The sequence below is a fragment of the Aquila chrysaetos genome, chromosome 26, assembly GCF_900496995.4.
Source record: "Aquila chrysaetos chrysaetos chromosome 26, bAquChr1.4, whole genome shotgun sequence".
NCBI lineage: Eukaryota > Metazoa > Chordata > Aves > Accipitriformes > Accipitridae > Aquila > Aquila chrysaetos.
The window spans coordinates 4,431,004-4,445,291 of NC_044029.1; the positions used below are offsets into that span (position 1 = coordinate 4,431,004).

General features: G+C 39.2%; 1 protein-coding gene across 5 annotated transcripts in view; it reads left to right on the forward strand.

Annotated features, from left to right (window-relative positions):
- The window catches only part of TMCC3 (transmembrane and coiled-coil domain family 3), a 143,332-nt gene that overhangs the window by 121,514 nt on the left and 7,530 nt on the right, over positions 1-14,288 (forward strand). The gene's annotated exons all lie outside the window — the stretch shown is intronic.

Sequence of the window (14,288 nt, forward strand, 5' to 3'; positions counted from 1 at the left end):
TACCAGTTGGCTTACCCATCACTATGGATTTAATAATGGACACTACTGAGGAGGTAACAAAATGCATTCTCTTTTAAGATTGTATTTTATTAATTAAGCAAAATTATCAGTTGTTGTGTTAAGTATCCATTCAAATGAAGTGTATGGATTCCATAAAATCATGTGCTTTGGAGTTTGCAGTATCCAGAATAAATACTTGTTTGTGTGACATGATATAAATCATCATTATTATTTTAAAAAGACAGATTGTTCTGGGATGGTCTTATTTTCCTGTATCTCCCTCTGTAAGACTCTTAAGAAACATTAATGCATAGACCGGCAATTTTTTTAAATCTTGGCAAATATTGTACCAGTGTTCTGGGTTTGTGTGGTGGAGTTTTGATGGCAGGGAAGGGGCTGCAGGGCTGGCTCCTGTGAGAAGCTGCCAGAAGCTTCCCCGGCTCCAAGTCGGACCCGCCTCTGGCCAAAGCCAAGCCCATCAGCAACAGTGGTAGCACCTCTGGGAGAACGTATTTAAGAAGCGGAAAAACTGCTGGGGAACAGCAGCCAGAGAAGAGAGGGGTGAGAATATGTGAGAGAAACCCCTGTGCGGATACCCAGGTCAGTGAAGAAGGGGAGGAGGGTTGCCAGAGGAGGGGATGCCCCTGTAGCCCATGGTGAGACGGCGGGCTGTGTCCCCCCAGCCCATGGAGGGGAGCGGGGGAGCAGATGCCCACCTGCAGCCCAAGGAGAGAGGAGCCCACACTGGAGCAGGGGCATGCCCCCCAAGATGGCCGGGACTCCATGGGAAAGCCTGCGATGGAGCAGGCTGTGCCTGAAGGACTGCAGCCTGTGGGAAGGACCCATGCCAGAGCAGGTGATGAATGAGGAGTCCTCCCCCTGAGGAGGAAGGAGCAGCAGAGACAGTGTGTGACGAACTGACCCCAACCCCCATTCCCCGTCCCCCTGTGCCACTGGTGGGGAGGAGGTAGAGAAAATGGGGAGTAAAGTTGAGCCAGGAAGGAGGGCAGGGTGGGGGAAGGTGTTTTAAGATTTGGTTTTATTTCTCATTATCCTGCTCTGATTTGATTGGTAACAAATTAAATTGATTTTGTTTTTTTCCCCAAAGTCAAGTCTGTTTTACCCGTGACCATAATTGGTGAGTGATCCCTCTGTCCTTGTCTCGACCCACAAGCTTTTCTTTATATTTTCGCCTCCTCATCCTGGGGTTGGGGTGGGGGGAAGAGGAGTAGGAGTGAGTGAGCGAGCGGCCTCGTGGTGCTTTGTTGCTGGCTGGGCTTAAACCACAACAACCAGTTAAAATATATCCCGGATAAAAAGCATGATTAAACTAATTTCAGATAAAAAGATGAAGTTGCAAATATTAGATGAGCAAAAGCAAGAAGATAAGAGGAAAGATATAACTGAAAAGAAAAATGTACAAACTTAGAGTGTGAATAAGCACGTAACTGTCAGTGTAGCTATTATTTCTGTAGCAAGCTATACTTGTTTTTATTTATGTAAATTTGACTGTACTACAATATTCTAATGACAATATTAAGATTTCCTCTTCCAAAAAATCTCAGTTTGATTAGCCAGTGGTCCTCGTTGATATGAATTGACAAGTTTGCCTGTTTTGTCTTTAGAGTCTAAATTATGGTTAGTATGGCATCTGGCCATATAAACATCTTGGTAAAGTAAACCGCTCTGAACTTTAATTATGTTTCAACAAATATTATTTGAGGAATAATTTTATCATTACCTGAGGGACATTATCGCAGAACAACAAAACATTTTTAGTATTGCCCTATTGAATTAAATAAATAATCCCTCTGACACCATCATGTCCTTTGGAGGGCTAGAATGAAACGCCCAAGATATCCTTAATGATGCTGAGATCCAAGTTAAATTGTGACTCTAAAAACATTATAAAGGCTTTAATCGCCTCCGTCCTAGATAGAGTTTTAACAAAAATAAAAAACCTGAAAGGCCTTGAATATGGACAGGGCTCTATAACACTTATCCAAAGGCAAGAAAAGACAGAAAAAGCAATACAGGCTGCAAAGCCATCATTGCTTGTCATTTTCTAATGTGACTCTTAGTCTTGCTGTTGAATTATTGGTGTTGCCTTTTTAGCCTTGCTGTCTCCTATGATAGTTCTTGACTAGATCTGTGCTGCGATTTTGTGCCACTGAGCACAATTTTGCATAAACATACTAATGTAGCAAAGAAGTTGCGTGAAGTTGGACTATAATATTTTATCAACCCTCTCAATTACAGTATCTAAGATATGGGTTTTAATTTCACTGTATTAAATGACTTTTAGATTAGGAACATGGTTTTAGCAGATTAAGAAAGACCAACTTGAACACCTTTTTCTTCTATTGAATCTATTCTGCTCTATGCAACTTAATGTGCTGTGCAACTGTACAGTTTCTGAGCATTTTCCAGTAGTCTGTTAAACAAAGTCACTACGGTTTGTTGCCTGTGATTCTGATCTCACAGTCCTGCATTTGGGAATGGTTTTTGTGTTGGATGGCAGAGAGAAAGGAGCAGGTTTTTCATTTGGTTTTTGTTTGATTTGTTTTTTTATTTTGTTCATGAGCACTGAATTTGTGTCTAAATTTTGTGCATAATATGCATTCCTCTGTATATTTATACTACATGAAGAGATGTTCACCCAATGTGCCCTGTAGTTGGAATAGAAGGCAGTGAGCTTTGTAATGAGCCTTTAGTATCTGCAGCAGTTCATTCCACCCTTGACATTTTACTTCTGGCCAAACAGAGATAGATGTATTTTCAGTTTGCAAATATCTCTGAGAGGAAAAGGCTGCTTTCATTTGCCATTACTACCCTGGCAATACGTAACGGTTACTACTCAAGCTTGTTCAAAATTACATCAGAGGCTTTGTACCATACTCTCAAAATTTTGTGAATCCCCATTAAAGGCAGTTGTATAAGAAATAGTTTCTTTCTTTACCCGCAAAACTTAACAAAAGTGTTAATTCACAATTTTTTTTACAAGTAATATGGTGATGTAACTATAATTTAACCTAGTTTATCTTCCAGAATTGTCTGAATTGCCATCTCAAAGTAATTCAGTTTAATAAATATCACTAACTGGGGAAGTGTGTTCTCAGGACAGGAATATTTTTAAGACTAGATAAAAATTTTACTTTAGGGTTTTATTACTCTCTAATTGGGTGAGTCTCTGATTTTTGTTTGCAGTTAGACAAGCTTTCTGCATTTTGGGTTTTTAATTAATTGATGTTCTCTTATTGACTTGTGGAACTTCTCTACAACGCAGTTTCTTTTATGGGTTGAGAACTGCTGTAACATGCATTAGTATTTGAAGCATATGGTATATACAAAAATTTGAAAGAAAAAGGAAAAAATGGAGTATGGAGACAACCCATCACTAAGTACAAATAGTAGGTTATTTTAGTTCAATAAAATTGATACAACAGTCTTAGCTGAACTTGGTTCAGAGAGAAAAGACTGATAGGAAAGGTTTTTTTAATATTTTTTTAAAAAACAAACCCTCAGCCTCTTATAGGAATGATTCATGCCAGTACAAACTCATAAGCATATTAAAAGATTGTGTGAGAAACTATTCAAAATCGTGTGCTATAGACAGTGTTTTAATGTACAGTGATTCCTTCAAGACATTTAACCTAAGAGTTTATTTAAAATTTTTTGTAGGCTTCTAAAAGGACTTTTGTCCTTTGCAGCTAACAAATAGGCAATTGGTGCACATACGGAACATGTTTCTGGAGAGTGCACAAAACGCTAGCTGAAGTAGTCGTTCACTCTGATGTGTTATTATGTGCATGTGGAGCCTCTTCAAAAAGGAGGATTCAGGGAGATCTGCTTGTAGAGGCACACTCGTCTTCAAAATGTATGCTATTTGTGTCTTTTTTTCTGGGAAAGTAATCTTTTTTGTGAATTCATATTTAGTTGTAACTATTTGAATTGATTGTTAGGGTGTAAACTTAAAATAGTGTGCCAAGAGGAGGTTCTCGGAAGGTGCACATCAGCTGAAACACTGCTTTATTTTTTTTGTACGTATATGAGATTTTCTGTGGACTCGTACTTGCTTATAATAATTTTATGTGTATTTGTAAAAATATTTATAAAAGCATTTTTATATGTGTGCATTTATATAAATAAGAAGATAGTAAGCATACAAATAATATTTGAAGACATTTTCTCCAGAATAAGGAGAATTGTTACAGTTGCTCTCAAGGAGATTTGATTAGTTCTGTTCATAAATAGAAAGCATCGCCTGTGACCCAGTTTAGTAGCATAGTCACAGCAGCAGAAAACCTTGTTCCATTATATTTTTACTTCTCAAAACAATGTTATTTATATTAACTTGGGGGACAATGTTTCATTTTCTTCTGGGAGGAGGATATGCAAAGAGTACTGCCTGAGCAGGAAACTGTGGTTCTGTTGCCTAATGCTTTAAATTACCCCTTCAGTGAAGAGAAAGGAAAAGATTTTTGCTATTTTAGAAAGAAACATAAATAAGAAAATGCTTTAAAGTTCTGTTGTTGTGGTGTTCAGGAGGTAGAGGGTTAAATCCATTGAATCTGCAGAGAATTTTGGCACCTACTGCACTGCAATTAAGATGTTTTCTCCAGAGTTTATTCAGAGCAGTGTTAATCAGTTATGTATAGTAGCTTAAAATACAATTATTGCAGCAGTATTTTTGAATAACATATGACCTGTATAATAATGCATCTGTGTGATTCCAGTTTTAGTTGTCCTTATCTTGCATAATGAAATACAGTTTTGTTAATAAAAATAATTTAAAACTTTTTTTTTTTAATTAGGCTTTAAAATAAAACCTTTCATCTCTCTTTTCTTTGTTTTCTGGGCTTGTCTTCTTTCTTTTTTTTCTTCTTTCAGTATATGTAGATCATGAAGTATGGCCAAAGTTTTTGATTTTTTTGTGGCCCAGTCTCCCTGCAGTTCTCTGTCTTTGGGCTTATTTGTGGTATTAGGTACAAATACAAGTCTTGGATATCAGGTGTGGAACAAAAAAATGTACTCATGTGTCTAATGTGGCACATAGTGAAAGTTTGCTTGTGTATATAAGTAACTAAGCTTTAAAAAATAAAGTTGCCTTGTAAAGAGATGTACTAGTTATTACAGAGAGGTAAATAAAATGCTCTTCAAAATGGAGATCCTTTCCTAGAGAGCAGCCTGAAGTATAAGGGCAGGGGTGGGGAGGGGGAGAGGGGGAGGAGAGAGAAAGGAGAGATCTTGTGGTGTTCAGCACACTTCCAAGTTCAAATTTGTTTGTTTGCTGCTGACACCTGGAAGGAGGGCTACCAGGTATTGAACTTAGTGGACAAGCAAAGCCTAGAGCCCCTAATACCTAAAAGTTAGAGAGGGGAGGAATATCAGGTAGGTGTGAAGTCGTCTTAAAAAGGGATCAAAGCCACAGCTGTAAGCCTTCCAGTAGTTCCTGTAATAGTGAAAAATGACATCTAAGCTGCTCATTAGGCAGCCTGTGGTTGTTAGTCATGCAATGTAGTGAAGCAGAGCTTCTCTTTTGATTAGGCCTTCATGTCAAAAAATGAATTAAAAGTCCTGTGTGTAGGCAGAACTGCTGATGTAACAGAAATGTATTTTTGAGATTTTACTTTATCAGCCCAGTATGGAGAGAAGGGGGAAAAAAGGAAGAAGTAAGCTAGCAAGCTCCTTTGAATAAGTGACTCAGTTCATGTACAGGACAAGATGTGATTGTTTATATGCTCAGGATGTGCTGCTGCAGCATTAACGCAAATGAAAAGATCTTATGTGTGATGGAGCTATTGTTCTCCTGTTTATAAATGGAAGTTTTGCAATGGTTAAAACAAATAAAAACCCCATGTCTTGGGTCTTTTGCCTATGATGGCCAGTCTATCTGGATTTGGAATGTTTTATCTCTGAATGGTAGTACTTCAAAAATTCCCTGCTACCGTAAAGTCTTAATGTTCCTGTTACAAAATAGGTTTTATATAAGTGTTGCCAGCTCAAAGCAATAAAGTAATGAATTAGACTTTCTAAAATCAGTTGTGGGTTTAATTTTTGTAGATCTGTAAATCATATATTTAAAATTTCCTTAATATTCTCTGTATTTTGGGGGAAGTAGGACTTCGTTGTTGACTATTAAGTTAGATGTGGGAGTTATTTCTCTGTAACTGAGGGCAAGAAACTTAGTAATATTCCCTGGAAATCTCTTGTATGATTGTACATTTCTAGGAGCTGGGATTTTGGGAAATGCTTAGACAATCTGAATAGCAATGAAATTAAAAGAGTTGACTGGGAAACAGAAAGAACTGGGTGGAGGAGCAAGTAACCTGTTGTAGCTTTATCAACATGGAATAGATAATTTGTGATGTGAAGTTAGACAATGGAGTGATACGAAGGAAAGCACACTCTAAATCACAAGTGGTGGGAAATCAGAAGCATATGCTGTAACTAGGAGAGGTGGTTTGTCATAGCGGGGATGTGGCTGGCTTTTTATCAAATTCTCATTCATAGAAAAGGATTTAATAACTGAAAATGTATAGCAGCTGGCTTTTCACAGAGTATTTCACAGTATTCTGGAAAATTTCATTCTTGCCACCTATTTGAACATCTATTGGGAAAAAAAAAAGCTTATTATTGAATCGGAGGGGAATAAAATCCATAAAAGCTGGGGGGGGGGGGGGCGGGGGAAGAAAAGCACTTATTAGAAACACTAAAAGTGAGTTGAACAATTAGTCTAGAAGAAGAGATACAGAATGTCTTGCATCACCCTTCAAAAATATGCTATGCCCACACTGATTCATAGTATTTTGAGGGGTTTGTGTCAGGTGAAAGGCCCTCTCCTTCAGGGGGAGGGCAGGCTTCTCATATGCACTTCCCGATGGAACCACACGTGTAGCACCTGGGGCTCCCAAGTATTTCCTTATATTGCTATGGCAACCTGAGACAGAAGGAATATACACATAAAAGTGACATTTATTTTGATTCAAGAAGTTAGGAGACAGTATTTTAATGACTCCTCCTTAATTAATGGCACTTATCTAAAGAGTGGGACTGATCTGAAGCAAAATAGTTAACTGTGGGGTGTGGAGCCTACCTCTGGCCTGCGTGAGAAACTTAAGCATAATGAATCTGACTATTAGTTCATCACTCTACTGATTTCCCTAGCCAGGACAGTGAATTTTTTTTTTTTTTTTTTTTTTTACATGACTGCTGGACAGTAAATGGAAAGTAGCTTGCTTACTTTTATAAAGACCTGTTGAAGTTTGCAGCGTTTAGGCACAGAAGTTGTTTGTATTGGAACTGGTTTGCTCATGTCAGTTTTGTGCTGTGGAACAACCTGGAAACAGGACTGAGTGCGAGTTGTGACATGGGAGACTTTTCAGTGGATGTTGTTGGGTTTTGATGAAGCTGGTATTGGCAATGAAGCAGAAAACTGCCTCTTCCCCCCATTGTTCTCTTCTCCCATTGTTGGTTTAATCTGAAACAGTACCATATCTGAAGACTTATTTACACACAAGCAGTGACCTAGCTAATTTGGCCTTAGTTCAGTCTTTAATTAGAAATTAGATAAAAGGTTATTTCTGGGATACTCCTAGTTTGAACTGGGCATGTCCACAGGATTCAAGGCAAAAAAATGTTGGTGTGAACTTGGCTGTTTGGGTTGCAAATTATACATAGCTATTTGGCATTGACCAAATTAGACCAACAGAGTAAAAGCTGTCTTTCTAGTAACAGCAGAACTTATGTGTATCTGCTTTCTTTGTAGTTACTTTCTACAGAGTTTGTTTTAAAGCAGTTTAAACTTTTTTTTTTTTAACTAAAATTACAAGCACATTTACATCTTTCTTGAGGTGCCTGTGCTTACAGTCTCAGCTCTGTGGTGCTGATAAAAAGAATTAAAATGGAGGGCAAGATCAAACTGACTCTGAGGAGGAGTGGGTTCTGTATCTGAGCTCTTGCCTAAATTGCTTAGTATAACAACTGAATTTTTATTATTACCGGACCATGTTGGCATAGTGGGGAAAATTTTCAAAAGCTCTACAGGCTAGTCTGCCTCTGTGTGATACCTTACTCATGAAATGGCCTTGAAGCTCCCCAGCCTTTGAATATTGAAGTGCAGATACCTGCCAAAGTGTATCTGGGATTATCTTTGACTATCACTTGGAACAAACCCTTAATGTGTGGTAGTGAGATGCCTAACAGCTTTAATGTTTGTCTTTTTGATAGGTGATAGAGGAACTGTAGATGGTAAAAGAACCACCTTCTGGGTTATTTGACTCTATCAGCATTTGCTAGGTGGTTTCAGACAAATCACCCTGGATCTCTGATTTCCCTGGTAAAAAGTAGAAGCAGCGTTTGCTGTCTCCCTCCATTCCTCTATTCTCAACCCTCTGCATGATTATTAGTATGATGTTCTGAGTGTAGGTACTTCTAGATACTACTATTAAGTAGCTCTTCAAAAAAAAAAAACAACCATGAGCAGAAGATGTTTTGCTGTAACATACTGTACAGCAATTTGGGGGGCTGATTTTATATAACTAAAACCTTTTATGATGATTAAGCACTGTTTTAAGCCTTCCATGAAATATTCTTTCCTGTGGATTTTAGGAGCAGTGAATTTGAAAGAGATGGTAAATCTCTCTCCCCAAACACATTTCTGCTTTGGAATATGCTGAAAAAGGAATAAAACCTCCTCTGCATGCTCTTTTACCCATTGGAAACCCCTGTGCTTCTAGTATATGTATATTTCTTGACAAAAAGATAATTACTCCTGGTTATTTTTGTTGCTATTGCTAAACCCTAAAAGCTTTTAAAGCTGCCTTAATCCCATCTTCTATGTTTCTTACGGGATTCGTTTTCTAAGCACTAGTCAGATACCCCTCATAAAGTCTTGCAAGATAGGCTTAAATTATCATCATAAGCTTTTGTTTAGCTTGCACAGCTATGGCTGGTGATGGTAATGAGGCTGTTTGGGGAAAGAAAAAGCAAAAAACCAACCCTGAACCACCTTTAAACTGAGTGTATTTGAGTAAATAGATCACTGTGTCTTCATGGTTTGCTTCTGTTAGTGAGGCAACCCAAAGATGTGTGCTTTCTGGATCCTGATGCGTCTATGCAGTTCAATGACTCTGTCTTGCAAATGCTTTTTCTCTGTGCTTCTTTCAGCCACTTCTTAAAAGAGTATGACAAATCTATGAAATAAACAGTAGAGTTCAGTTTGACACCTAAACATAGCTGGCTGAGCTCTTACTTGTTGGTGGAGAGCTACTGACACAGTCAGTGGAACAGAGGAAGTGATTCATCTGAGCAGCCAGGAGATGTGTGCTTGAGGGTGGGCTCTCTATGCTCTATTCACTGTGGATTTCTTTCTCCCAAATGGATCCCATGCAGGATCTTTGGGAAGAAATAACCTTCTATGTCTGCTTTACATTTTGCAACCAGAGAATATAATGGCCAACCTATACAGGCTGTTACACATGTTCTTACCCGTTCAGCAGTTCCTGTCTATATGGAGCCCCTTTCCATCAGTCTTACCTGTGGCATTTGGGCACATGGGTCCTTTTGTGCTCTGGGCTCATTGTTAGCGTGACCCGCAAATCTGAGCTTTGGGTTGCTTTTGCAGGCGGTAAGTGAGAAAACGTGGATCTTTATGATGCCAATAAAATACCTATATCCTTGCTTCTGTGATTGGGTTTTCAAAGCACTATTGTGCTCTGAATGTTTCTTTATGAATGGCAAGTTTCCTTTTACCCAGCCCTCCACTTTGCCATTTAAGACGGAAAGTATATCTGCCAATTCATGCGTAATGAAGGGTTCCTAGCAATGTGCCTGTGTTCATTGCACCAAGTAGTTACTCTGTTATCCCTTTCGAAGCTGTGGACTTTGGCTTGGGATGGGCTGCATGAACAGCCTGGCCATGCAGCCAGGGATCTGCATGGCTCCTTGGAAGAAGGGGGGTTGGGGCAGAAGGAAGTTGCTTTACCTCTGAGAGGTACCTATCTAGTCATCTGTGGTGTCTGGCTCTGCTGCAGGCAGAGAGCCTGTGAATTGCTGCACTTGTAAATCACTGTTCTTAAAAGCTAGTCTTTGAGCTGCACAAACATTACAATTAGTTCTCAGCTGCGTTGTAGCAAAGTGTGTATGTGAGCAGCTCCATAAAATGCAGTGGTCTCTCCAAGCCCCAGATTTCTTCTTTCAAGCTAACATCAGCTATGGCTATCCCAGTAACCTGTTTTTCCCCTTTTTTCCCTAGAAGCCAGATCCAGGGCATGTCTCTGTTATATCCTCATACTCTGGGCTAGTGCTTTGTCTTCCTTGTGTTACCACTTGTTTCAGGACTGCTTCCTCTCATCTATTGGTAATCCCCAGCTCCCTAGTAATTGTTATTGTAATAGGAGAGATGTATGATGGTTCCATTCTTTTTTTCTTTAAGTGCTTCTCACTTCCAAAGATATGGCTGGTCCCTTTTTGGCTATTGGGGCCACTACTGTGTGTATATTTTTTTCTCTTGGCAACCATAATGAAAATATTAAAAAACAAATGAAGCTCTCAATAACTTCTTTATTATTAACAGCTTGGCACCCTTGTAAGGCACTGGTGACCCCAGAGTCACAGAAAGAACAATAGCGTGGATGGCATTCATCATCTCTTCCCATAGCATAGTTGTAAGAGCACTCACATAGTTTGAGAGGGATGCATGTTCAGTCTCCTGCATGTGGGAGGATTTCAGCCCACATCACAGGAGAGTGCGCCAGTCCCTGCAGGGATGAGGTAGCATCTTGGACTCCTACGGATGGTCTTCTGCTCTGTATAAAGAACTGGGCACTGGATACAGCAGGAAGAGCAAGTTACACTTAAGTGCTTCAGGAAGGAGCATTAGTGACTAATGCAGAGGGGTAATTCTTCTCATCTCAAGATGAGACTGTTGCAGCAAGGAGGATTTGGGGTAGGATTTGAAGTTGGACCTCTGGTGTCTTGGGGTAGCATTAGTGTTGAGCTATAAAGTAATCATAAATGGATCTTTGTCAAACTGTTCTACCTCATCAAGGTAGAAGACAGGTGATAGGCCACTTGTTTAGAGATACCTGGGTCTTCCAGTGTCTGCTTGCTTCTGATTTAAAAACCCCAAAATACCCAACTGACCAAACAAAAAAAAACTAAACCAAAAAAACCCCCACAAAAACAAACAAGACCCCCCCCCCCCCAAAAAAAAAAACCAACCAGCCAAACCCAAACCACCAACAAAAACGTGTATTACATCAACAGAAGGCTTCGAGAGCCTCTGTTGCCTGACCCAACCTTGCAACATGATGGCAAGAGGACACCTGCCATTTTGGCCAAATACAATCAGACAGAGGAACATGTTGGATATGACTGTTCTGTACCCTTGGTGACCTCTCAATGCAGCAAGCTAAAAAAACTACTCCTAGCCATGTTTTGGGAATTTAGACACAATTCTTTTCTAAACTTCACTGAATTTGAACTGACCCTGTGATTGGTTTTACTCGTTTCAGAAGTAGATTTGCCATATGGTAATTGATTTCCTCAGCTCCAAAAGCAATGCAGCTTTCAGCAGACGTATTCCCCCAACACTATTGTTCTTTTTATCTCTGTTGCTGTTGTGACCTTGAAGTTCCAGGAAGGCACAGGGTGCATGGTGATGGTAGACCTTGCTGACCGCTAGAGAGTCCAGTGAGGGAGGGGACATAAGGGAGAAGGGATCTGGTTTGGGCTTCTATCCAATTATTATTACAATATATTTTTAGACTATTTTGTACTAAGGAAGTAAACACTTAATGCTGTGTAAAGGTTAGAGAGACCCACCCATTCTTGGAATTATGTACAGCTTGTCCTGAGTGACATCAGTGATGGATCTGTCTTGTGTGTACATGCAATTTGGTGATTTATTACAGTTTAATTTTGTGCCAAAGCTTATTCAAAAATGTCTTGGGTTGTTTCAGGAAACTATTGTTTTATACTGAGCTTTTTCTCTTTACTGAATTTGTCCAGACACAGTAAATCCATTTAAATAAATATTTGCAATATGGGGTACAGATCTCATATCTAAGCTTTTTAGCTATTTGCCTTGATTGCTTTTCATTGCTGTATGAGCCTTTGGAAAGATACAGGTATCCTATGTCAAACTATTTTTGCTTATATTAAATGCATATTTTAGCTACCACGATAATATTATGAGTGTTATCACTTTAAAAAGTGATCTGTAAAAGGTTTTTTTTCCTGTTAGTTATATTTCTAAGACTGGTTCAATTAAAAAAAAAAATCAATAAAAATGGAAGTTAGATTTCACACTTGTGATTTTTGTCACTGTCGTGGTTTAGGCTCAGATGGCAACTAAGCACCACAGGGCTGCTCACTCACTCCTCCCCTCCGTGCCCCCCCCACCCCGGCCCAGTGGGATGGGGAGGAGAATCGGAAGAAAAAGGTAAAAACTCATGGGTTGAGATAAGGACAGTTTAACAGGACAACACAAGGAGAGAAGAAATAATAGTAACAATAATACTAATAAAATAATATATGAGTGAGTGATGCACAATGCAGTTGCTCACCACCCTGGAACCTAATGCTCAGCCCATTCCGGAGCTGCAATCCCTCCTCCCTCCCTGCGCCCCCCCCCCCCCCCCCCCCCCCCCCAATTATATACTGAGCATGACATCACATGGTGTCGAATATCCCCTTGGCTAGTTCAGGTCAGCTGTCCTGGCTGTGTGTCGTCTCCCAGCTTCTTGTGAAAGTTAACTCTATCCCAGCCAAACCCAGGACAGTCACTCTTTAAATTAGGTATCACCTGAATATAGAATGCCATCCATGTGAGTCATATCTGTGCAAATACTAAAATGACATCTCATCAATAAAGTAGATTTTCAGTGTAGCACACATGACTGATGATATTAAATCATATACAAATTTTATATATTTATAAAAATTACTTACACCTCTATTAAGCATATGGCTCAATATAAATTATTTTTAACAAACTGGTAAAGTGCAAAGCTATTAGGCCACAGCACTGGTTTAATCCTCGGAATAGAGTCCAAGGCTTAAAGGTCACCATTAACCAATATTCTCCAGAAGCAATTGTCAACTCCAGAAGTCTTCAGTTTGCATTTTTCAAGTGTCCATTTTTCTTAGAGGTTGGTGAATGTGAACTTTTATGTTACCCGGTTTGCACCCTGAGCAGTACAGTAGCAAAAGAAAAAAAAAAAAAAAAAGGAAAAAGAAAAAAGTACTGTAATCCTCAGTAATATAAGGATAAGAATATAAAGTACGAGTAGAGATGATCTTGTCTCTGAAATGGTCAGGTACAGATCCAATTTTATGGCTGTATTACCCCCTTTGTATTTGTAAACCCATCATAGTAGACACAGGGTGAGAATAGTTCTCCTGATCAATCTGTGCATGATGCATGTCATAAACAGTAGGACACCGTGTCTGATTCCTGAGCTTGTATTTTAAGGGCAATACAGGAATACTGGAGAGAATTTCCAGGAGGGCCACCAAAATTGTACAAGGATGGGAAAACAAACCTCACAGCAATGGTTAATGATGTTTTTGGTTTTTTTAATCAAGAAAAAGATTGAACGGTCATCACCGCACATTTATGTGCGTATAGGTCATGCTGCAAGATCTTCGGTATTATAGATAATAATAAATACTGTAGTTGGAAATCAAACTTTTAACATAGTATCTCAGGCATTTTGAAGCAAAGAGTAGTTAAAGCATTTCACAAATGCATTGTTGAGCTTCTGCCTTGTCTTCTGCAATGGTCTTGCCTGAGCAATTGTATTAGTTCCCTCTGGTGTTAAAGCTCTGAAAACCCATCATGGCTAGAGTGTTTGTTTAAGTAGTCTCTATAGATATGATGTTGTGGCAGCTTTAACGAAATGTACCTCCTTTGTCACAGAGGCTAGGACAAGATGATAATAGGGATGGAGCTATTTTGGTTAGATCATTCTTGTCTCATGCCTCCCATGTGACTTTGACTTTATATGAGGAAATACTTTTTATGTTTTGTGTCAGACTATCTTGCCTTTCTGTTGAGAAAGGTGAATAATCTGTTGTGTTCGTGTTGTGACCAAGTTGCCTGATTGGTTTTGTTATGCTTGAGAGCATTGTTAATGTGTACTGAGTGAATGCAGTTTTCTTTCCTGAGTTTCTTTTTCTGTAAATCCCACTCAGTGAATTTGCTATTAAAACAGACTTAGCTACAGCAGATCAAGTTGTTGAGCATCTTCATCAAGCATAGAAAGTCAAATGCGGGTCAATTC